The sequence below is a fragment of the Elgaria multicarinata genome, chromosome 9, assembly GCF_023053635.1.
Source record: "Elgaria multicarinata webbii isolate HBS135686 ecotype San Diego chromosome 9, rElgMul1.1.pri, whole genome shotgun sequence".
Taxonomy (NCBI): domain Eukaryota; kingdom Metazoa; phylum Chordata; class Lepidosauria; order Squamata; family Anguidae; genus Elgaria; species Elgaria multicarinata.
Genome location: NC_086179.1, coordinates 69,860,237 through 69,883,243, shown reverse-complemented (window position 1 = coordinate 69,883,243; position 23,007 = coordinate 69,860,237). Strand labels below are relative to the sequence as shown.

Here is a 23,007-nt window from a genome sequence, read left to right as displayed (position 1 = left end):
CTTACAGGACACGGGGAAACCAGGTCTGGCTCCTCCAGCTGCACTCATCCTGGTGTCTCCTATCTAACCTATCCCAATGTTCAGTATATAAGACTTATGCCTAAACAATCATATATGGTTTGTGGCATAGAATGAGGGGACTGTACCAAGGGCCAGGAGCTCAGTGGAAGGGATGTAAATTTAGCACAGATGCGGGTGCCATTGGATATCACATGGAGCCTGCTAATGACCCTGGACATAGAAGGCACAGTAAGAACAATTGTAACTACAACATAAACTGCAGACAAAAGGGATGAAAAGAAAAGAAAAAGGAACTTGGCAACCAACCCCTGGTTTCCAAACTAAGCAAGGGTTGTAGGCCTGCTATCATGGCCCACTCCTACAGAAGGAAATAATGGGCTTTAGACCTGTAACTCTGTCCTTAGTGTGCACAACACAGGAGCAGTGCTAACACACCTGCACACATAGCATGCACCTCCATTGAAAAATGCCACACTCTTCTTGTCTAGGGTGACCATATTTGGGAAACCAAAAAAGAAGACACCTAAGTGTGTGTGGGGGAAGCAGCTTTCTGAGTCCTGCAGAAAGTACGTTATTCCCCGCCACCTTAAAGAACCCGATTAGAGTGGAGGAGGGGAAAGGATTTCATTCTGCACCACCACCATCCACTCCAATTGGGGCCTTTTCTATAATGTCCACGAATGACCCACTTTCCCCTTTAAGACCTCAATTGGAGCTCGGGGTGGGGGAATGATGTGCCTCAAGAAAGCATGTCATTCCCTCCTGCCATGCTAATGGCAGCCTTAAAGGGGAAGGTGTGTCATTCCAGGACATTATTGAAAATTATAGAAAATCCCCCCCTGACACCATGGAAAGAACAAAAACCAGGACAAATCCGGGGAAATCCTGACAGTTGGTCACCCTATTCTTGTCTCAGTGATTGAGGCCAGCAACTGAAATCCCACTGTTAAAATCAACGGTGGTCTGTACAAGCTGCAAATCATGGGACTATAGGACCAGGCTGTGATAATGCAATCCTAGGGGCCAGTGCTACCATAGAGGCCACTCAGGTGGCCTCCTAGAGCACCAAAGCTAAGACGGGCGTCGGGCACAGCGCAGCACTCTCATGCGTTGGCTGTGATCTGGGCCGGCCCGAGGATTCAGCTGGGCCTGGGTGGGCAAGATGGCGCCCCGCACCCGCCCAGCCGAAGCGAAGCCAGGGATGCTGGGGTGGGGGTGGGGCGGCTCCACGTTCGGACTTCCGTGTGTATTTGTTTGGAGTGAGTGATGCTGAGTGTGTGTGTGTGCACGTGTGTGTGAGTTGGGGGGGATGATTTGGAGGTGATATTCCTATTAAATAATGCATTTTAGACCCATAGACGTTCCTTTCCAATTTGTTTGCTATAATTGGCATGACGTATTTCTTGCACTTTAAAATAAATTTAGCAGTTTCAAGTTTTGTGCTTCTTATTTTTTCCAGGAAACATATGTTCTTAAAAATCAAAGTTGGCATTTTGTGGGGGGAGGTTTGAAAGTAGCTCACCTTGCCTAGGGCTCAAAATAGTCTGGCACCGGCCCTGCAATCCTAAACACCCTAAGTAACACTCAGTATTATTGAACTGGGACTTTTTTTCTGAATGATTATGTATGAGACTGGATTACACATGTGCAATCCTTCGATTGGTTTCAGTGGATCAGGATTGCATTCTTAAATATGCAAACCTGTGGAGGGCTTTACAGCCCAAATTTTCATTTAAGGCTAATATTAGGAATACTTTCAAATATATGTTGTGCCATTAACAAGAACAAAAACTGGTACCACTGTGACATTTGGGCACACAATTTAATCTGTGGAAATTATGTTTTGAAGAACGTGAAGCCATTTTTTGGGGGAAACCCATGATTGTCACTTATTCTTGTGCATTGCTCCAAAAGAACAACAGTATCTTTTGTTGCTTTCATGGCTGCTTTATTCCTTTTAACTGGAGTTTACAACTCTGTTGCAGCTCTTTAATCCCAAACTCTGTAATGAGGATAGGCACTAATGATTCACTTTGGCACGTTACTCTCAATTGGGTACAAATTCTCTTACATTTCTCAGTCAATACCACATTGTCATGCCTAGTTAAGCAGTCAAAGGATGCACATCTCTGTCCTAGTCATACGAGAGTCCCAAAAATAAAATCATGCAGAAATGTTTCCGCTCCATATTTTAAACACAAAAAGGGTCCCATAAAAAGGAAAGAGTTAAAGATTTGTCCCCAGGCTTATTAAAACCAATGGGAGCATTTCCAAGGGCTCCTTCATTCACAAAATTAACTATAGCCATCAAACAAATATGGTTTGTCAAACTATCAATCTGTTCATTTTATCGCCCTCAGTGAATGAAGAAAAAGATAGTCTTCTGTTTTTACTTGTGTAAAGGAACAATTACAACTTGAGAATAGTTTCCAGTCTGTGGAAGCTTATGCCATAATAAATGTGTTATTTGTTATTACTCTGTGGCTTAATGAGCCACAAAACCCTATGATGTATTATTTTAAGTGTGTGGGATCCAGACTTAGGCCTTAGCTAGACCTAAGGATTATCCCAGGCAAATGGAGGGGTCATCCCTGCCTGCTTCCTGGATCCCCTGTGTGTCATTTGGATGCACGGGGATGATCCCGGGACAATCCCGGGATATAGGCCTGGTCTAGCCATGGCCAAAGTCATACTAAGAATTGACCCATTGAAATAAATTGGACATAATTTAGTTATTATTAATAATAATAATAATAATAATAATAATAATAATATTTATTTATTTACATTGTGCCATCCATGTTCATGGTGCTGTACAGAACAAAATAAAACAGAATACAAGACACCCTGCCATATGGCTTACATTCTGAAATCACAATAACAAACAAACAGGGAGGGGAAAGGCCAACCAGCATGGGGGACAATAAAATTAATAATAAAAACTAGTAACCTCACACTACAATCTATAAGTATGAATAAGTCGGGATCCAAACCATTGTTTCTTTCCTTTTGGAAACAAAAAACACCTAATCGCAACATCTAATTACATATAGCTGGACAGGAGAGGAGGAAAGAGATGCCACTGAAGAAGATATCAGGGCCTGCTCTAGCTGGACCATCCATGGCCCTGTGGGAAGGATTTCAGGAAAGAGAGGTAGGTGAGGATAACACCAGACAGCTCCTCCCATTCCCGTTGGACTCTCCCTGTCCCAAGTCACATTCTCCATCAACTGTCCCGTGAGAGGGATCTTGATATTTGTTTCTTTGTTTAAATGTTAACATTTTTAAATTGTGATTTGTATAATCTTGGTGAGATTTGTATAATGAAAGGTGGAATATAAATAATCGTAATCAATAAATTAAATAAAGATGATAATGTATGTAAAATTTGTACTCACTCTACTTGATATCATTTACTTAAGGCTTCCACAGGATTTGTTTTTGTTTTTGTTGTTTGGCACTGAGGTTGTCTGGGACTCTAACACTATTCTCCCTCCTTACTAGTATGAAGTAAGGGGGGGGAGGCGGAGAGAAGACAGCTTTCTTCCCCCACAGTTCTGAGTTCAGGTTTTAATCAGCAGACATGTAAACATCCTTCAAAGCAAAACAAGAAGGGGTAGGAAAAGAGGGAGAAGGAAATATATCCTGAAAATGGCCCAGGGGAGGGGAACGTAGGACCAGCTCCAGAGGTTCATGAGGTCAAGCGTTTACTAGGGTCCCAATGACAATAAAGTGCCTAGCATTCCACACAAAAAAATGTATTCTCACTTTGCATAAGGGGCATCCGAGATGGTCAGAGGCACATCCAAGACCAGGGGCAGGTAACATATTGCCAACATGACCCAATGTATCTGTAGACACCTTTCTTGGCACTTGACAAGGTGCCCTAACCCTCCCACTTAAAACACAAACACACACACACACACACACACACACACACATTTTCTTACCGGCAGCTGAGGTTGCTGTGAAATAGGTTTCAGTTGTACTTAAGTCTTAGGTGGGGCAGGTTACTTGTCCTTTGCCATGCCTTCAATGGAAGCCATTTTGTGGTGGTGCCCAGGAGAGTTTCTCAAATTGCCAAATGTGCCTACGGCCCCAGTCCAAGATGGTTAAAAGTGGGGTGAGAAAATTTTCCTTTTGCAGGTCCCACCTCTTCCAGGTTACAGAGGGCGACTGAGGATGCCTTGCATGAGTGTCCTCAAAATCCTGGAGCTGGCATAGTGGAGAAATCTCACTCACGATTGACACTTTTTTCCTTTCTTTCTTTCTTTTTTTTTTGTAGGGCTTTATGGAGCACTCATGTAGAGAAACAAAGAAACACTCAGCCTGGAAAGAAGCGTATGTGGTCTAAAATTAATGTTCATTTGATATACATAAATGCAGATGTATATTATGCCATAATAGAAAATAGTGAAAAATCAGAAAAGTCAAATAAAAAAATCATGTCAAAATTAATTTATAGTTATTTTTTTCTTATTGAGCTTGAGAGAAGAAGAATCTGGGTCAGGGAGTTCCATTCATTCATTCATTCATTCATTTGCAAAACAAAAGCTCTGTCTAAAGTGTATAATTTGTTATCAGTTATAGTATATTATAATAAACTATAGTAACATCAATATTCTGAAGCCAAGATTATATATATATATATATATATATATATATATATATATACATGAAAGCTACTAGAAATAGATTTTATGCATTTTTTCATAAAAGTAAACTTATAAATTCATAAATAAATGAATTTGTTTATGCAGCAACAAATGAATGAATTTATTTATAAATTCGTTTATGCAGAAGCAACATTTGCATGGCCATAGATGAGGGGAATTATCTATGTTTAGAAAAGGGGATAAGGAGATAAGGATATAGATGAGGAGAATTCTTTATCAACAATGTCATAGGTGCTTTCCAACAGGTGCCTCTGGCCTGTCACCATTGCTGTTTTCAGGTTTTGGGGACATTTGAGTAAGATGCCCTTGTAGGCCACCTCTTCCTTACCACAGCCAATTTGCTTACCCTTTCCTCCTGAGCCCAATTTACACAACCAGAGAAAAAGCACAAGGCAAGGGTGGATGTCACTGCGTCCAGTCAGGGATATGGGTGGGGAACAAGCTGTGACAGCATTGACCAAGAGAGTTAGGGCCAAGAGGTTACATAGGCCAGCAGTGCACCCCCTGCAGAAATGTGGGCCTTGGAAGGTGCCCATCAATACTGGTTCCTGAAGCTGGCCCTCCCTTGCCCACATGTCCTTAACAATAACGTTGGGACAAGGAAAAGGGAGAATTGTGTTATTTATTTATTTATTTATTTATTTATTACATTTTTATACCACCCAATAGCCGAAGCTCTCTGGGCGGTTCACAAAAATTAAAACCATAATAAAACAACCAACAGGTTAACAGCACAAATACAAAATACAGTATAAAAAGCACAACCAGGCAAAATTGATATAAGATTAAAATACAGAGTGAGAACAGTAAAATTTAAATTTTAGTTAAAATTAAGTGTTAAAATACTGAGAGAATAAAAACATTTTCAGCTGGCGACGAAAGGAGTACAGTGTAGGCACCAGGCGGACCTCTCTGGGGAGCTCATTCCACAACCGGGGTGCCACAGCGGAGAAAGCCCTCCTCCTAGTAGCCACCTGCCTCACTTCCTTTGGCAGGGGCTCACAGAGAAGGGCCCCTGTAGATGATCTTAAGGTCTGGGCAGGTACATATGGGAGGAGGCGTTCCTTCAAATAACCTGGCCCCAAACCGTTTAGGGCTTTATATGTCAATACCAGCACTTTAAATCGGGCCCAGACCTGGACTGGCAGCCAATGAAGTTGTAAAAGGACTGGCGTAATGTGATCTCGCCAGCCAGTCCCTGTTAGTAAACGGGCTGTTACCTGAATTATGCCTTGAGTGCTGGATATTTGCAGCAATGCTTCTGATAGTTCCCTCAACCTAGTTTCTCTAAAGATTTTGGAGATCCAAGTTACCCATTTTTGTTTCCAAAGTGGAACCAGTGCATTATAAATCTTCCATCTTTCCATTTTTTCATTCCTAAATTGTGTACACTACCAAGCATTGTGCATAAACAGCTTGCTGCAGCTTCTGCACATACATCACACACACATTATCATGGTCTATGTATTAATTGAAAAAAGCCACCGTATGTGACCAAATGCATGGGATGCCTCAAGTTTATTTATGCTGGTGTTTCATCCAACATAAACTCTATGCAGTTGGGCCTATAGTAGTATTAAGATACTTCTATATGTGTTTTAGCTCACATAAAACACTGTACAAAAGAACTTTGATGTAATCATTCATAGAATCACATCAAGATGTGTTGTTTTTTGCAGTATTTTATTAATATTCATATGAATGTTGATAATGCAGAGGTGGAAAAGATGCAAATGAACTGAAAAAACTGAAAGTTGCAGCAAACAGTGCATTCTTCCATTCTGCAATCAATTTTGGAATTCTTTAAGTTAAATTGATAAACCAGGAGGACTAGAACACAGAGCAGAGCAGGCCGTAGGAAAAACAGTGGAACAGAAGATACAAAATTCTCTCATCCCGAGTCATTGGTGTCATAACCTCAAGGGAAGACATCAGTATCCCCCTGAAAATAAAATAATGGCAAGTATACTATTATTCACTATATAGGAAATGCCATGCTAGTCTTCCATGTTTTACAGCTTGCTTCTGCAGGAAGCTACAACCATTCACCTGGGTTTCAAGACTTTATGATTTTTGAGTCAGAAGTAAGTCCATTAAGTTCTGTGGGTTCAGTCCTAAGTAGGGATGGATGATGCTGTCAGTTTCAGCATTTCTCTGTTTCTCATTTTTCTTATCTTAAGTTTGGGTCATCCCAAACTTTGAATTTTTTTTCCACTCTTAAGTTTGGTTCATCCAAATTAGGCAAATGGCCTAATATGGCTATTTTTGTGAACTATGTTGATTTTAATGATATTTTCATGAATATACACATTTATGAGCACTTTCTGCTAATATACGTATGCATTTTTAAAACTGATAATTTGATTGTCAAATTCGGAGAAGTGTGAATTTCAAAGGATAACTGAGTTTCAGTTTGTGTGTAGGTTCCAAATGGATGGGAGAGTTTCCTGGGGGATTTTTCCTATTCAAATAAAGTATCTATTAATTCAGATTACGTAAAAAGAATTCAGAATTCAATCATCTAGCCATATTTATTTTATCACTTTTAAGAATGACTCCCCCCTTCCCCACTCACCCATTTGGGTAAAATGTCTAGGGATATTTATTTTATGAGGCATTTAATCAATTTAATCAATAAATAAAATGTATGGCACCTGATGTCTTCCTGAATGCCTGATAAGAAGTTTAGTAGACCTTCTGAAGTCAGCACGCATTCTTTAAAAATTAGGACAAAAATACATTTACTATTCAAGTTTTTTAAAACTGTTAGCAAAATAGATCATTCTAATCCCACGCCTCTAATTCAGTGCACTGTGGTATGTGTCTTAACAGTGTGCTTATATTTTTAAAACATTTAAATTAGAAACAACTGGCATTCCTTAACGGTGAAGTTTATGTCCAGTGAGGTTTATCCTGATGCAGCGTTTGTGAACCACATTATGAGATGCAAGTATTGCACAGATCAGTAGCATCATGTACCAGGAAAGCTATATGCTTTGGATGGGAAGTTCGATTAGTAAACAACCCTTCAAAGAACTATCAGCCTCTAAGCATACACAATGCATGATGTTGTTTATACTCATCTATTGATGAAGACAGTAATAGTACTTCCGTCTAGAGAGCCAATCAGGACAGGAAATCTTGGCATAATAACTTACAGTAATTGCTGCATTTATATTAAAGTCTGCTTCTCCTATTGGGTGTGCTATTAACTAATAAGATACTGGGACAGTTTGGAGATGGTTGGGAGGGGGAAAGATCACCTACCAAGCATTGAATAAATTCATGAAGTGGAAACAGCCAAAATAATGTGATTGTTATCATACTCTCGAAGTTTAGTACATCTGGAATGCTTTTACACCATTGTGGATGTGAGCCTAAGCTGACTGGTTGTGTGACACTGGTATTCAATAAAGACATGGTTGGCAAATTGATGGTAGCTGGACTGTCCTTGCTGCATTTTTATGAAATGGACTGAACTACATGCCCACCATGTCCTCTTTTACTACTATAAGTTACCAGGAGTCTCAAACTGAGGATTCCTGCACTGTGACATAAGCTTGCTATACCGTCGGAGTGGATTGCTGAAGGAGAGACCTGCAGATGTGTTGGAGGACAGCATTGTGAGAATTCCATTTTGCTTCATTTTAAACTCTAATTTGCCCTATTCACAATCCCAAATGCAAACATAACCTCTCCCAGCACGAACCCATACACTACATTTATGGGCCTGCCCTCCTCCAAGTGCTTCATCCAAAGGAAGCTTGGAAGGTCAAAACAAGGGAGAAGGCCTTCTCAACGTGCCCCCCCCCCCCAATTATGGAATTATCTCCCCAATGAGGCCTGCCTGGCGATGGCATCGCTATTTTTTCAGTGCCAAATTAAGACCTTCCTCTCTCTAAGGCATTTGGCAACATAAGATGAGGTTTTAAACAGGACCTGGGTTGTCCTTATTGTTTAGTTATCTGTGTGTCTGCATGTGCTATCTGATTATATGCTTGTAAGTAAATCAGTTTTAATATTATTTAATCTATGTAAACTGCCCAGTGACCTTCAACTATTCGGTAGTAAAGAAATGTAATAACTGAAATGAAATGAAACATACATGCAGGTGCATTTTTTCGCCATACTCCTTGCCCTCTACATGAAAGGCAAATGTCAACTGCCATTAAAGAGGCCATTGTACGACCTTTATTAAGCCTTCTCTCAATCCTCAAGTATTGGAAAACCATAGGCCTGTGTCCAAATGACCATTTCTAACCAAGATGGAGGAAAGAGTTGTGGTCTAACTGCTCCAGGCACTTCTGGATAAAACAGATTATCTAGGGTGACCATATGACTGGATTTGAATGGATTTGTCCGGGTTTTTGATGGCAAATCTGGGATGGGGAGGGGAAATCCGGATTTTTCCAAAGAGCAGCTCTAATGGGAATTAACAAAAATGCTTATAACTCTGTCATTTTTTAAGATAAAGACATGAAACTTGGCACAATGGTAGCTCTTAGGAAGGGCTTTAGTCATACCAAATTTGAAACAGATCCGTTCATCCATTGATTTTTTTAGGAATTTTTTTAAAAGTGAGGTTTTAAAATTATTATTTTTAAAATTGTCATTTTTAAAGACAAAGAGATAAAAGTTGGCACCATGATAGCTTTTAGGTAGAGCTTTAGCCATACCAAATTTGAAACAGATCTGTTAATCCATTGATTTTTAGGAACTTTTTAAAATTTGAGGATTTAAATTTTTTCCAAAAAAAGTTATTTTTAAAGATAAGGAGATGAAACTTGGCAACATGATTACTCTTAACAAGGACTTTAGCTATGCCAAGTTTGAAACAGATCTGTCCATCTATTGAGTTTTAGGATTTTTTTAAAGTTTGAGGTTTTAAAATATGGTCACCCTAGATTATCTAGTTCAGCAGTATTGAATTTGATGATGGAATTCCATTTCAGGGAAACTGTCAGGAGCCACATTCCAGAGATGGGTGGAGCGGAAGGTAAAAGGGACAGGACCAAAGGCAGTGATTTTAAAAATCAGCATATTTTAGCTTAGAGCTCTTACTAAGCCTTAGGAGGCATTTTCAGCATTTAGAATGGGGAAAACCACACAAAATCTGGGAAACCACCAAACGATGAATGAATGGAAGAAAGGGGTGGGGAGTGGTCATCTGGGAAATGTCAGAGGACTGGACTGGGATCCCAGGTGTGCTGGATTTGGCCCCCAGACCTGAGGTTCTACAACACTGATCTAGATCTATCTTCTCATTAGGGGTTAGAATGAAAACTACTTTGGATCACTGAGAAGAAATCCCATGTATCTAATTTCTGTTGTTTTGTGTGACCTCTGAGAAGCTGTAATGTATCTGTGTAAGTCTGAGGCCTAGTGCTGTTATACTGTTGAAGGCCCGTTTTAGTAGTAGCTTTGGTGACGTTCTGAAGGGGGGTGGAGAGAAAGAGAGATGATCACAATATTTATAAATGGGGCCTGGATCAGGTAAATTCAGTTTTGATTGGCTGGGAATTCTAGCTAGGTGGAAAAGAGCAATTGGGAAATGATAGTTGACAGTTAAGGAGTGGACAGTTATGGAGTGAGTCTGTTATTAGAGAGAGGAAGAAGGTCTGCTGGGTGGTGGGTGGTGTTATAGAAGGACTATGAGAAAAGGATTGCAAACCATCTCCAAGCAGTTTTGGATGACACAGATTTTCTAGACCCATTTCAAACTGGCTTCACAGCAGGATACGGTATTGAGACTGCTATGGTCGCTTTAGCAGATGATCTACGCCTGAGTGTAGACAGGAGGAGTGTGTCCTTGCTGGTACTTGTGGACCATGGTATCCTGTGGATCATCTGGGGGGATTGGGAATCGGGGGCACTGTGCTTCAGTGGTTCCGGTCTTACCTCTCGGGCAGGTTCCAGATGGTGATGCTTGGGGATAGCTGCTTCTCAAAGAAGGAGCTGCTGTGTGGTGTACCGCAAGGTGCCATCCTTTCCTCAATGCTATTTAATATTTACATGAAACCCCTGGGAGAGATCATCCAGAGGCATGGAGCAGAGTGCTATCAATATGCTGATGACACCCAAATATATTTCTCTATGCCTTTGACAACAGTGTCAGCTAAGGATAGTGTGTCTCCTCTGAATGAATGCTTAGAGGCGGTAATGGGCTGGATGAGGAAAAACAAACTGAAGCTGAATCCAGACAAGACGGAGGTGCTAGCTGTCGAAGGCCACAACCTGGGTTTGGAGGTGTGTCAACCAGTTCTGGATGGGGTTACACTCCCCCTGAAAGACTGTGTTCACAGCTTGGGGTTGCTTCTGGATCCATCACTCCAAATGACAGCTCAGATAGATGTGACGGCCAGGAGTGCCTACTATCAGCTTCAGCTGATATGCCAGCTACACCCCTTCCTAGAGTTGGAAGACCTAAAGACATGTGCTGGTAACTTCGAGTCTCGACTTCTGCAATGTGGTCTACATAGGGCTACCTTTGTGCCTAGTCCAGAAACTTCAACTAGTTCAAAATATGGCAGCCAGGCTGGTCACCAGTACACCTAGGGGTGACCACATTACACTAGTTTTAAAATCACTTTACTGGCTGCCAATTAGTTTCCGGGCGAAGTATAAAGTGTTGGTTATCACCTTTAAAGCCCTACATGGTTTGGGTCCAGGCTACCTGCGGGATTGCCTTCTCCCATACAATCCGCCCCACACACTCAGGTCCTCTGGGAAGAATGTACTTCAGTCAGTCAAACTTAGGCTGACAAGTATTCCCCGGAGGATCTTCTCTTCTGCTGCTTCCAGACTGTGGAATGGCCTGCTGGAGGAGACTCATCAACTTAACAGTCTACTAGCATTCAAGAAAGCTAAGACTGATCTCTTCCGGCAGGCCTATCCAGTGGAATTTTGAGATGTTTTAGGATGTTTTGAACAATGTATATTATGTTTTAATTCACTTTTATGTATTTTATATTTACTGTTGTTCCCGGCCCTGATCAGAATGGAGAGGCGGTTAAGAAATAAAATTATTGTTGTTGTTATTATTATTATTATTAGTATTAGTATTAGTATTAGTATTAGTATTATGCTAAGGCCTGGATATTAAACTATTCCTTCTCTGTGGGATAGCCATACATGGCTGACAAAGATCGGGAGGAGGGAACAGCAGGCTATGTTATGCCAGGAGATTGCCCTGTGATCTTGCCAGAAGGTTACACAAGCAGGCATTAAAACCTATATAAACAGACAAAGCAGCCAGAAATAATATGAGGAGCTTTGCAAGTCAGAAGAAGACTGTACCCAAAAGCTAGACCTGCTTGTTAGTGTATTTGTCTGGAGTGGAGGTTTAGGGAACTTGGCCTAAGGTAAAATGAGTAATTAAGATGTTTATATTATCAATAGTGTCTCTTGAGTCCTTAAGAAGTGTCAGTAAGCAGTCTTTTTTTAAAAAAAAACCTAAGTAAATATTAGTATATCCTTATGTACAAAATATTCCTTTAATAAATTAACTAGTTTAATAGTTCACATTGTCTCTGGTATTGGTACCCATCACACAGCTAAGCCACTTAAACCAACCTGCTAGGAGGTTTTTAAGTATTCTAAGAGAATTGGTGGTAGAGGAAAGGGTCAGCTTCTGAAACTCTAAGTTATAGTGGCAGAGAGTTCCTTAGGCCTTGAAATATAAGCACTTGCTAAAAAAAGAAAGAAAGAAAAGAAACCCCATAGGATCTACTGTTCCCCCATAGGTAATGACAGCACTGGAAAGAGATAGTCACCCCAACAGATGACCAGTGCCAGGAAAGAGGTAGGGGGAATGAAACCTATTGATTTTCCTGGATCTCTCAACAGCTGTGATATCCATCTAGACTGCATAGATGGATATCACTAGAGGGCACTGCTTTTCCGGGGTTCTGTTCCTACCTTGTGAAATTCCAGAAGATGGTGCTGGAAGGCCGTTGCTCTTCCCTGTAAGAATGATCCTGCAGGGCCCCATTTTTGTCTCTTATGATTTTTAATATCGACATGAAATCAAGTTATAAAGTAATTCAAGTGTTTGGAGCATGATGTTTCGGGTGGTCTGATAATGCTCAGCTTTAGCTATACCCTTTTATTGGGTATAGCATGGTCCTTTATGAATGAGTGAATCCAGATAAGATGGAGCTACTGATACTGCACCTGCTGTTCTGAGTAAAGGTCTGTACCTGGTGGGATCACCCTGTCCCTAAAAGAGAAGCTGCACAATTTGGATCTCACGCTGCTATTAGAGGACCACAAGATTAGGGTGACCATATGAAAAGGAGGACAGGGCTCCTGTATCTTTAACAGTTGCATAGAGAAGGGAATTTATCACAACAGTTAAAGCTGCAGGAGATATATTAGAGTGACCAGATTTAAAAGAGGGCAGGGCACCTGCAGCTTTAACTGCTGTGATGAAGAGGAAATTTCACCAGGTTCTCCATATATACAAATGGCACCTGCTGAAATTCCCTTTTCAATGCAACTGTTAAAGATACAGGAGCCTGGTCCTCCTTTTCATATGGTCACGCTACACAAGATGGCCTTGGCCTGGATTACATTCTTTCAGCATTGTTTGATTTACCAACTGTACCCCTTTCTGGTGGACAAGGACTTGGCTGTGGTTCTGTGCGACTAGCTCGTGGGCAATGCTTGCTTACTAGGGGTAGAAGGAGATTAGTGCCTGCAGCTGGATCTCCAACCAGGCTTGGTGTGTGGGTGGGTGTGGGTGTGCTCCATTTACCTCACGGATATAACAGAGGTGCCCTGGCAGAGGATACAAGGCGTTCTTACTGGGAGTGGAAGGGGATTAGGACCTGCAACAATTCTCCCACCATATTTGGGGGGATGTTGCTCCATTTCCCTCACGTATGACTAGGTATTAGTCATTAATCACTCATTAATGCTGGATAACTGATTTATTAGAATCCACCCACCTCTATTTTTTGTTTTATTTTGTTAGAGGCCTATCTTAAATTGTATTGTTATCTGAATTGTTCCTATTGTTTTCTTCCCTCTTCCCCCCTATGTACCAAATAAATTCTTATCAGCAAATATATTTGACTCTCATTTGTGTTCTTATTTAGTTTCCAAAATTTCATAATGGTGTTTTTTGGTGGGTGGATATATTTTGTAAAATACTATACACAATTGGACTCATTAAACTTATAATGATTAAAGTAAAATTAGTAACTTTCTAGAGACCACATTCCTATGCAAGCCACACTAAAACCCAAGGGCTTATTTCTGCGTGGATTAGCAGCATTCTTTTTATGAGTTTGGATTAAAGAAAAATAATTCATTTTCTCAAGATCCAAACATTTCTCATTTCTACTGTTTGTTAATTAGGAAGCTTGAATACAGCAAAAATGCAAAGGTCATAGTGTTCTGCACATGCTCTTCCAGATGCAGGAATGGCCTTTGATGGGCAAAAGCATACTGGGCTATCATCAAGAAACCCCTGTATAAATACATGTACTCTACATTACATCTGAATAACTGCATGTGTATATAGTTCTGCAATTGGTGTAAAGTGTACATTGGTTGGACATGTATTAAATGTTCCATATGAATAACTACATCTGTACAGATCAACAATCTATGTAAACATGGATTGTTTTCTGTGCATTAAACGTACCACAAGGACGTCCCTGTTCTCTCATTCTCTCCCATACCATTGGATTTTTAAGTTAAACAAGGAGAGGAAGAGAATCGTGTAAGCAGTCTTGAACAGTTTCCCTGAGGAAGAAAGAAGAGATAAAAAATGTATTTTTAGAAGGAGGATATGTATTTTTAGAATGTGTGGATACTTGACAGATTTGTTTTTGTCTCCTGCTTGCAGTTATTTGTTCATAATTATTTCTTTAATTAGAGTTTCCCAGTGTTCTGACAGGAAGCAGACACCATAGCAAGACCAAATGACATGAGAGTTTAAGGGTGCATCCTATAGGATTGATGATGCCTATTAATTGTGCCTACTAGTACTCCTGTGGCTTTCCCCCTTGATGACTGGAAGCACCCAAACCTGGGGGCTTCCAGTCATAGAATGCTGGACAGCAGAAGCAATCTTCGCTTCCCTGTCCTTCTGCCCTGCCTATTTCGTTAAATGGGTTTTTTAGCCAGTCTAGCAATGGCACTTCTGAGGAGGGAAGGAGCTCGTAGAGGTTCAGGAGAACTCATATCCTGGCCTCTCTGATCTTTTCCCCTTCCCATTCATGGGAATGCCCCTCCCCCACCCCAAGATTGATTTTCCAATCTTGGAGGGCAGTCAACATGATTCTTTCCACACTGGCTGCAAGAGGGCAGGGCAGGGAAGTCAGACCTTTGACTCCCCCCTTCTGAGGTCGAAGCACAAATACATTAAAAACACATATAAAAGCTTATCAAAAATGTTGGCAATATTTTAGGAAGCAAAATTAGGGTGAAAAGTTATTGAAAATGTAGCCTTACCACTTCTCCTGTGAGTTTCTGGCAGCTCCCATTCTCTCTCTTTCCCCTGCCCCCCGCCCCAGAAATGACACTGCAGCACCACATAGCATCATTCCTTGGTGACTTCTGTGGGGGGAAAGTGTGATAAAGTAGTGAGTTGGGAGGTGGTCTGGGGACAACTTTCACCTGCCCCACCCGTCCCAAATTTAAAATGGAAGCTCTGGTAGGAGAACCTTTGACTCAGTACTAAAATAAGAATAGGACAGGTAAGTCAGGGTATTTTACTGCCCCTACTCAATACTCTACTACAAAGAGAATAGCAGCTAAACTATCTGAAACCAGCTCTAATTCTTCATGAGCAGCTAAATACACAAAAGATGTTAGCTATGGAATTAAATCATTAGAAATTAAGCTCTATGCAATTTTAATTTGCAAATGTTTATAAGCTATTTGATGGTTCCATGAGCTACAGACTTTGACCTAAGATTCGAGTGGGTCACATGTGTTTTCAGGGACACAATGTAATAGTCACCCAAGCTTTAAAGAGCAATTCTACAGTCCTTGGAGAGCATCTACAGTCCCAGGGATCACAGGATTTTGGGATCCCTCTTCCTCAAGGCATAGATATTGCTAGGACTTCAGGAGGGGGAGTATGAGTTCTGATCCCTCCCTCTGCTCCTTTACAGCAGCTGCAGAAAGAATTGTGGTGCCCACATTAGGAGGTCATTGGAGGACCCCAGGTTGGTCGGAAAGGAAATGTTATGGGGGGGGGAGGAGTGAGGAAAGAGGAAAGTCCAGGATATGAGAAATCCTATGCCTCTCCAGCTCCAGTACCACCTCTCCCAGGCACCTCTTCTATACGGCTCACAGGCCCATCTAAAGGTGGGAGATGAAGGTGAAAATCACTTCCATTGCTCCTCCTGCCCTGTTGGCAGCAACTCAGCAGGGTATTGGATACTCGGAAACCTCGACATCAGAGCCTTCTGTCCAATCAGATCACAACTCATAGGACTGCACCGTTAATTGTTGTGTCTTTGTACTTATGATTGAGTCATTTAAACTACTGTAGCAGATGCAATTATATTTTCTCAGTAGGCAGGAGTGTTTTCCTTTCCACGTAGGCAGGAATGCTGCTCAGTAAGATCCCTGTTGGAATGCATTGGCTGTTCGTTAGTATAAAGGTTAAAATATGGGCAGCAATTGCTGCGTTTCCGGGAACAGGAAAGTCGATTAGTAAAACAGGTTGTCTTAAAATTGAAGCAGTTTCATACCTGTCTATTTCCATGACCCATACACCATTAGACCAAGACCATGAAACCTAGGAACTTGGCATACAGGGTTGTGCAACTCAGGATTATTTGGTTTTTAAAATGCAGTAGTTAATTTTTAATTAATTGAGTTTTAATTAGGCCCTGGATCATCTTTGCCTGATTGTTTAACAAATTGTTTTTAGATATATGTTGTCTCTCTGTGTGTGTTATCCATTTAAAATGAAATGAATTTCAATTTCAATATGTCCATGTGGCTGAAGCCTGATGTAATGTATTCAGCCACTAGGGGTAGACTTCCCTAATCAGCACTTAGCTTTTCAGTCTACCCAGAACTCCATCACACCTATGTTTCTTTTCCTTGTATGCATCCACGATTTCCACCTCCATTTCATTAGCACGTCAAGCACTGGTCACTTTCACGTGCATGCGTTCTTGCGCTATTTCTCCTTGTTTACCTTTTCACCTGCGCCGACATAGCGCAAGGACAGCCATACACAGGGATGGAAGGGCGGGTTTATCCCGCTGTGGAGAAAAACTGCTGCACTTCCCCCACCCTAGAAAAACACGAAAAATGGAGGGGAAGAGGCGAGATGACTGCAGGACAGGGACGACATCGTGTGAGGGCCGCAGGGCAAAACAGTAAACAAGGCAGGATGACAGTGTGATAAAATGCTGGTGCGATGGAGCTCCCAGTTTGCAATCAGGGAAGATTCAGTAGGCCAAGGAACAGAGTTATATGCCTGGCCCTTCCCCGCTCTTCCTCATGCTGTAGGTCATCCCCCTCAGGATAATAGAGTGAACAGACCCCTCCATCAGGGGTCTATGTGGATTCACCATGGTAGGGGTTGCACCTAAGGATTTCACTCAGACAGGGTTGGCACAATGTATCCAACTGTGACAGTTGTGGAGGTTTGCTTAAAGACTTTGCAGCATCAAACTAAGGGCTCTTCCAACCCATGTGAAGCTGAGCCCATTTGCTAGTTAAGCATTAAAATTATCCTCTCCCCTTACTCAATTCCAAGGAATGTTCCTATGCTTTAATAGGATCCAACATGGAGTTCCTTACAAAATACTATGAACATCAGCCTTGGCAATGTAAGACTTTAGCTAGGCCTAAGGTTTATCCCTGGATCGTCCAGGGGGTCATCCCTGTTCATGTAAATGACACACAGTATATCCCGGGAGCAGGCAGGGACAACCCTGAGATGATCCCAGGATAAACCTTAGGTCTAGCTAAGGCCTAAGTGAGCCATACTCCAGTCATGGTGCATGGCTTCATATTTTAACCAACCCAATAAAAGCAGGGTCAATTTGGCAAAAGTGATAATAGCAAAACCCAAACTATATATGTAGTTTGGGCTCAGCCCTGCATCGTACAGAACTAGAGATATCATATTCTTTCAGCTTGTAAGCCTCACATCACACCTAGAATGTGTTATGATTGGGTTTCATGTCCATACCAACTAATTCCTCTTCACAGTGGCATAGATGAGATTATCCCATTTTATGTCCACAGTGTTAAACTGAGAAACGGGAATTTATGAAAACCATGCTTGACTAGGCCAGGAGTTGAATCCAGTTTCCCTCAATCCAAATTCACCCCAATCCAACTCAGTGGTTTTAGTACTGTGGCATCTGCCACAGTTAGATATGCCTCTCTACATCCTGAACCATTTTAAAGTAGTCATCAAAACCTTTATATAGGTTTCTAAGGCTGCAATCCTATCTGAACTTACTTGGAATAAAGTTCTATGCTTCTGAGTACACACGTATAGGATTGTGCTGCTAATGCCAGATAAAACTCTGAATGGGAACCTATTAGATTTATTTTGATAACAGAGGAAACAGAATATGATGCAAATTTGGTAGAATTAGGCCCCTACTGGGCAAATTGGAAGAAAATTAACTGCAGTTTGTCAACAAATATGAGACATGGAATATTGTATTCCTGTGCACGTAAACACCATTTAAATCTTCATGTTGTCTTTTGAACTTAAATGGGATTAAAGTCTTTTATAGTTCTTAGAACAGACCTTTCCAGTTGAGCTAAATTCATTCATGTCATTTTACATATTTTTCTTCAGAAGATCACTGCATTTTAAATTGAGGAAGTGGCACCATCTGGTGGTTGATAATAAAAGCATTGTGTTTATTTTTGGAAAGAAAAAAAATGCTATTCATTCTCCTCTTTGCCCATTTATTGACTTCACTCTTCAGTGTGGTTGTGAGAATTCTGCCAAATGAGAAAAATATAATGCTATTTACACTATGGATGGGTGAGAACTTTATCTGGTTGTTGTTGTTTTTAATAAGAACTTACCACAACTCTCAAATTCTTGCATAAATGGAACAGAAAGAAATTGAAATTGACCCTGTTCAGATGACACACTAAGCCATGGTGGTTAAGGATTTTGGATTTAAACATTATGGCTTAGCATGTTATGTGAACCATTCCTAAATATGGTGGCTACATAACCACAGTTTAAACATGCTTGCTAACCGTTTGCTGCACAAGAGTTAGTGGCCTAACCATGGCTTAGTGTGTCATCTGAACAGGCCCATTAAAAACATGTGGGAGAAATTGAAACTAATTTGTCCATCCAGGCAGGGAACCTGGAGGGCTTAGCTCTTAAAAGTCTGCTTTTGAATCCCTGCATATTCAGTCATGATTGTGCTGCTGCATTAGAATTCCCACCTCTTTTTTTTCTGGCAGGCTCCTTACTGGGTACATTAGGGTCCTCTCCATACTGGGAATAGCTGTACCTTTTGATTTTGGCCCATGCAGATGGGAGAGAATTCTTGTTTAGTAGCCTCCGCCTATAATGTCTCACAATTTGGCATCACTCCAGAGCATTGTGGGATGTTCAAATGGTGACACCAAGCTACAGAGCACTTATTGTAGCACTGCTGCTACCGCCTAACACCACTTCCAGTTAACCCTACCATGCCCTACTAGTTTAGGTCAAGGTACTGAGAACCCTATCAGGTTTAGGGCCAGCCCTGAATAAAGGGATATCCTTATGAAACAGACAGTCCACAATCCAGAAGCAGTTAATGAGTTTAGGCACATTTAACGGTATGCTGGATTGGGACCCCATGTGCAGTAGACTGACACCTTTGCACCACTGTTTCTTTACATTTTATGGCCCTTCTGCCCTCCAGTAAATATACTTCTAAAGCGATTGTGAAAGCTAATGTGCAATGTAACAATAGTTTCCATTATTAGTTCATGAAAAATGAGTCAGGGCTAAACTATTTATTGCTGCTTTCCAACTAATGTGGGGTGTGCAATCCTATACATGTCTACTCAGAAGCAGACACCAAAGTGTCAGTACAACTGGTTGATTGCATGCTGCCTGAGGATGATGGGAGTTGTAGTCCAATCATCTGCAGGCACTGGGTTGGGGAAGGCTGGTTTAGGCAATACTGAGCTAGATGGAAGTATGTTCTGACTTGGCATAAGGCAGCTTCATATGCTTTATTATTATTATTCAATATGCACAGCCCTAAATTAATCCAGGTAGTAATGCGAACAATGCAGCTAGGACTTCTAAATATCCTTGGATCAAGTTCCACTTCGATGTTTTTAAGTGGTGCTGATTTATACCCTACCAGTCCACCCATGCTTATGAGCAGCTAACTATTTCCCAGTGCCAAAGAAGACTCAAAACAGAAGATTGCTGTTGAAGTAGTTCTTGCCCAACCACAAATATGAAGGAAGAGGAAGCCTTTCACAAAACCCTTTCTCATATTATTTCCTGTCTGCACTTGTCATGAAAGAGACCTGAATAAGTCAGACAATGCTGATTCTAGGGAGTGTGGAGTTTCTATCCTAGTTAAAAATGAAGTACTGAAAATTACCGTTAGAAGCTAGCTAAAGTTAGAGAGCCAGTGTGGATGGGGACTTGGGAGGCCTGGGTCTGAGTCCCCGATCAGCCATGAAGCTCACTGTGGGTGATTTTGGGCTGGTTACTGGGTCTCAGCCTTACTTACCTCACAGGACAGTTGTGAAGATAAAATGGAGATGAGGAGAATTACATGCATGCCGCCTTGGGCTCCTTGGAGGAAAGGTGGAGTATAAATGTAACAAATAAAATTACAGTTCTTTCAAATTGATGAAAATATTATTATTATTATTCCTTTTAGGCCATGGCTAAACAAGGGGTTAGGAGGGCAACGAGTTTGCGATTTTATGATCGTGAGATCATTGCCCTGATCTACATGTGGTGCGCGACATTGCGGCCACCATTTTGTTTTGTTTTTTAAAGGACAATGAGTGCAAAAGCGCTCGAACAAGAGGTAAGTTTTTTAAAAAAAAAAAACCACACACCCTCCCCCTAACCCCACCCCCGATGGGCACAGAGCTCCTGAGGAGCAGAGAGGAACCCAAAAAGAAAAGAACAAGCCACCCAGACCTCAGCTACACCACAGATCTCTCCCCTCCTCTGTCTGTGGGATTGCTCTGTGCTTTGAATTTTTAATTTGTGGTTAATTAGTTTGTATCTTAAAATGTTACATATACATTTGCATTCATTTTCACTCTCCTGACTATCATATTGGAGATTTCCCCCCAGTTCAGATGCACCTGTCTGCATTTGGGACACAATCCGTATATGCAATACTGATCTAGATGGACCAGTGATTTATCACAGCTTCCTATGTTCCAGCCTTTCCAACTTGTTGATCCATAATAGCTCAGCATACCCTTACACCTTCCTTGGCATGGGGCATCTCTATTTGTTTAACTCATTTTTGTTTGATCCAATGAACATTTACCTGCAAGTAATTCCCACTGCATTCAGTGAGGCTGTTCATACAACACGCTAACCCACACTAGGGGGGTGGTTGAGCATGGGTTTTGTTGAACCCTGGATTGTTTGTTGAACTGTGTTGTTAAGCGTGTTGTTAATACTTGTTAACCATGCAGTGTGGCTTGTTAAGCCACCTTGAACAAACCAACAAGAAACCATGGGCTCTCAAGGTGGTTTGTTGTTTGAGGAAAAATAAGCCACACTGCATAGTTAACAAGCCACCCTGAGGAAAAAGTCCTGGGTCCAGACAGCATGCTAACCCACAGTTCAGCAAACAACCCACAGTTCAACACCAACTCACACTTAACCACTGAGTGTGGGTTCGCATGTTGTGTGAAATCAGTCAGAAATGGGGTTCACGTGATCAAAGAGGGGGAAATAAGCCACAGTAGCTTATTTTCCCCACTGCATGTACCAGTCACAGACTGAGGGGATTTGCATAATTACCCTCATTGCAGCTTGCTGTGTCATGTGAACCCTACAAGAGAGGCCTGCTGCCATGGTTAACCCAGAACCCATGGGTTGTTTTAGGATGAGCCTTCTGCATATGTTCAGGCTGCTAAAAACTTTTTAGCACCTTTAGCAGGGTGCATTTTGATCTGTTCTGACACTGTCTGGGAAATCATTTTATAGGTCAACTTGTCAGAAACATTTAGGCAGAGTTAGACTGGGCAATACCTGTCTCTAAGGCTCTTTCACTTGATTATCCTAACTTCAAAATTATTAAATGATTACATGTATAGCTTTCAAAAAGTATTTATGGTCAATTCATAGTGCCTTTATTTATTTATTGGCATTACACAATGGAATACATAGAGCCCATTCAGAAGACACCTTAAACCATGGCTTCAACCATGGTGGTTAAACCAGAAAGCCAGGCTGTGTTCAGAAGGCACCTTAAACCATGGCTTTAACCATGGCAAATAAGGCTTTTTGCTTTGTTTACCATGGTTAAAGCCATGATTTTAAGGTGTCTTCTGAACACAGCACATCTTTCTGGCTTAACCACTGTAGTTAAAGCCATGGTTTAAGGTGTCTTCTGAATCGGGCCAAACAGTAGGATAAGATCCAACTGTGCCCCAGCACTGGGGCTAATGACATTGTGCTCACGTAAACCAACACATGTGCAATATAACTAGCCCTTGCGAGGGTAACAGAGAAAATCTATGATTTGCAACTAAAATTCAATACCAAACCACTGTTTTTTCCCATTTCCTCCTTCTAGTAGCCACCTGCCAAAGGAAGTGAGGCAGGTGGCTACTAGAAGGAGGGCTTTCTCCGCTGTGGCACCCCAGTTGTGGAATGAGCTCCCCAGAGAGGTCCGCCTGGCGCCTACACTGTACTGCTTTCATCGCCAGCTGAAGACCTTTTTATTCTCTCAATATTTTAACACTTAATTTTAACTTAAATTTAAATCTTACTGTTTTAACTCTGTATTTTAATCTTATATCAATTTTGCTGTGTGGTTTTATCCTGGTTGTGCTTTTTGTACTGTATTTTGTAATTGTGCTTTTAACCTGTCTGGTTGTTTTATTGTGGTTTTAAGTTTTGTGAACCGCCCAGAGAGCTTCGGCTATTGGGGGGGGGGGGGGGTTATAAAAATTTAATAAATAAATAAATAAATAAATTGCCCTAGTAAGTGCTAGTTAGATTGTGCAACCATTGGTTTGTGTTAACACAACATCATTTGCACTAAGCTGGGGCACAATTGGATCCTACCAGTTATGTCTTGTATTCAACCAATCTACTGAATAAATGCCATAATATTTACAGGCAAACACCAATATA

At 41.2% G+C, this 23,007-nt stretch overlaps 1 long non-coding RNA gene across 1 annotated transcript in view; it reads left to right on the top strand.

Annotated features, from left to right (window-relative positions):
• The first annotated feature begins 2,577 nt into the window (after positions 1-2,577).
• The window catches only part of LOC134403691 (uncharacterized), a 71,836-nt gene continuing 51,406 nt past the window's right edge, over positions 2,578-23,007 (top strand). The window contains exon 1 of the long non-coding RNA XR_010025833.1: positions 2,578-2,707. This is a non-coding gene — a long non-coding RNA (uncharacterized LOC134403691). The remainder of the gene's footprint in view (positions 2,708-23,007) is intronic.